Source organism: Cyprinodon variegatus, unplaced genomic scaffold, assembly GCF_000732505.1.
Source record: "Cyprinodon variegatus isolate N-32 unplaced genomic scaffold, C_variegatus-1.0 Scaffold1006, whole genome shotgun sequence".
Classification (NCBI taxonomy): domain Eukaryota; kingdom Metazoa; phylum Chordata; class Actinopteri; order Cyprinodontiformes; family Cyprinodontidae; genus Cyprinodon; species Cyprinodon variegatus.
In genome coordinates this window covers 109,487-112,790 of record NW_015151459.1, presented here as the reverse complement: position 1 = coordinate 112,790, position 3,304 = coordinate 109,487, and positions in this window count along the sequence as shown.

Sequence of the window (3,304 nt, the reverse complement as noted above, 5' to 3'; positions counted from 1 at the left end):
ATATATATATATATATATATATATATATATATATATATATATATATATATATATATATATATATATACATACACACATACATAGAGAGAGAGAGAGAGAGAGTTTGTATTGGTTTCTTTTAAATCACTGTTGATTGATTTGTAAATGGAAAAGAAAATGCAGTTTTTTTCAAATAGCAAACTCCTTATTTCTTTATGTATTCAGTTATTTACTGATGTGTTTGTTTGTCTAAGTGTTTATTTAATTTATTAATTGTTTACTGATCTCCAGGAGTCAATGGGACACACATTGGAGAGGTTTCTAATCAATCATAATGCTATTTCTGTTTTTATTTGTTGTTGGTTTTATTTAAAATGTGTTTTTCTGACTTGTTACTTGCTTCTTTGAAAATAAAGAATGGGATCTGGATTTTTTTTTTTTTTTGCATTGGTTTCTTTCAAATCGTTGTTGATTGATTTGTAAATGGAAAAGGAAATGCAATTTGTTTCAAATAGCCTTTTCAAAGTCACAACTAGTAAATTAACTTTTTGTTGTTCATTGTCGCATAGGTTGCTTTAACTTCTTATTGCTTTATTTATTCAGTTATTCAGTAATGTGTTTGTTTGTTTAGGTGTTTATTTAATCTATTAATTGTTTACTGATCTCCAGGAGTCAACGAGGAGAACTCATTGGACAAGTTTCTAATCAATCATGATGCCATTTATGTTTTTATTTATTGTTGCTTTTAATTTAAATGTGTTTTTTTCTCACTCTTTACATGTTTCTTTGAAAATAAAGAATTATATTTTACATTGTTAAGAAACAAAGTCCTGACTGATCTGGATTTTCTTTTTTTTGCCATAATTGATTATTTGTCTCCTTGTAACTTTTTTTCTTATTTTGTTTTCAATAGTGTTCTATCAGTTAACCAATATGTGTTTTTTTTTTTTGTTTGTTTTTTTAAGAATAATCGATAAAAAGGACATTTGAAGGGAACTTTACATTTTAAAGCAGTTATGAGTGAATTTAAGTAATTATTGGCTGAACATAACAGAAAAAGATCTTACATCTCACATGTTTGTCTGACATGTTTTTTTAAATACATGCTTTCCTAATTTCTAAATGGTCTCTAAAACATAAAAATCTGGATCTGAAAATATATGGACACAAACCTTAAAAAAAATACACAATTTTGTTATTCTCACACATAAAAATCAACCGATGACCCAGAATTGCAGCAATATCCAAATTCCTAAGTAAAGTTTTTTTTTTCTCCATTCTGTTTTGATTTCAAATGCTTTTATTTTGAAGGAGGTGCTTCATTGAAGTCAAAAATCTCCTTTCTCCTTTATAACAAGTGCTGACATGCTCCCTCACTGGGATGCTGCCTCCTCTCTATGCCCTTTACCTTTTCTCTCCCCTCAAAGCTGACAGAAAACTCATTTTTTCCATCATCTCCTCCCCTCTTGGAGCTCAGCAGCTTGTCAGCAACCCCTATAAAGTTAACCCTAAATGAACTCCCACCCCCACTGTTGATTTCCCCCTCTTCTTCTTCTTTAACAGAGCAAAGTTTTGGGTAATTTCCTCAGACACACACACACACACACCACCCACACCCCTGTCAAAATAACCCCCCCCCCCCCACCCCACCCCTCTTCCACCAGCCTAATTTCCCCTTCAGTTTTTATAAACATTTCAAGCAGCTGTAAACTCTCACTAGTCTCTTGTTATGTGAGGTTATAACAAAAAAATACCTTATTTGATCTCATCTGTTCAAATGACAAATGATATTTTGCCTCATTTAGATGCAGCTTTTCAAACTTGGTGTGATGTAATGTTGTTTTTGGAGAGACGAGGCTTTCTTTTTCAGCCCTCACAAATAAAAAACAACAACATTGTGTTGATTTATCAGTTTGTTTTTTTCCTACTTGAACTTAAACATTTAAAATCCAAAGTAAGTGAGAGAGTAAATGCTTTAATCTTTTAAATGTCTTTTTTAAAGCACTTTTAAGTGTCAAGCTGTGGATATTTGCAGGAGTTTCTCCTCCTTTGACTGACAGACATTAAGTAAAACTTATAAATAGCTTTTTAAAACACATTTTTAGGTTGTTTGGAACAGCAGTTTGTGCTGAAGACTGTCTATCTGGGCATTGTTTTGATACATATCCTACAGAGCAACAAGCAGGTCCAGTCCCTGCTTGAAGTGTTCGCTCTGTTGGTGATCACCAGGTGAAATCTGTTGGACTCTCTGCACCTGCCTGCTACTTTCTCCTATTCAGTTCCATTGGAACTTCAAGGGTGCACTTTGATTTTCCACAAAGCTTTTGAAATTAGCTTCATCTTTCTCGGTTGCTGTCAGCTTTTGGTTACAGTTTCTTTCAGTTTCTTTTTTTCACTTGGTGTGGCCTTTTTATTTGTTTGGTATATATATATATGGATATATATATATCCATATATATATATATATATATATATATATACATCTTTTTTTGATCAATCTGTATATTTAGGGAGTTTCTGTTGGATTTCTCCCCCATGTTGATCATATTCCCTCTCTTGCTCAGTTTCTGGTCTTATTCTGCTCATTGCTCAATATTTCCATAATTCCGTTCACCTGTTCGTGCCAAAGCCACTGTTGCCTTCAGGCTCTGCTAAGCTGCATGATTTAGATGAGTCTCTGCTCTAGCTCACCTGATTTAGAGGATTGCATGACTTTTCAGCTGCTCCAGGCTGCAGCGGCCTGATAATAACTCACTTATTTACATCAGGTGTGGTACACCAGGGTTAAAGACTCATGAATTTTATCTTCACTCTCTTCCGTTTTGGTTGTTACTGTTTCTATCTGCCTCTTGGTGTGCTCCTAGTTTATCCATCACTCTGCCTATGTTTCTGTTGGTTTTTCCAGGCATTCCTCTTTTTCTTTATCAAAAAGCTTCATCTAGCCAAGACTGCACTCTGCATGGGTTTCTTATTCTGCCACAGGGGGACAATCAGATAAAGATAAAGAACATTTAAGATGCCGATTAATCCTTATATCTCCTCTGATTGCTTAGAAATTTGAATCCTTAAAATCCATTCTTGATCTGAATGAATTCTTTGTTTTTAGTTTCCTGTTCTGCCTGTCTGTCAGAACTTAACCTTATACATCAGAAATTACAGCAGGTAATAACTTAATTATAACTACTGCCGTTGGTTTCTGTCAACCTTGTTTTATGATTTCTAGCTTCCGTACCAGCAAAAAATAAAAACAACCATTAACAACCAGTTTCTATCTCCTGGTAAACCATTGGATCCTAAGTTCGTTTTTTTTTTGTGTTTTTTTAAG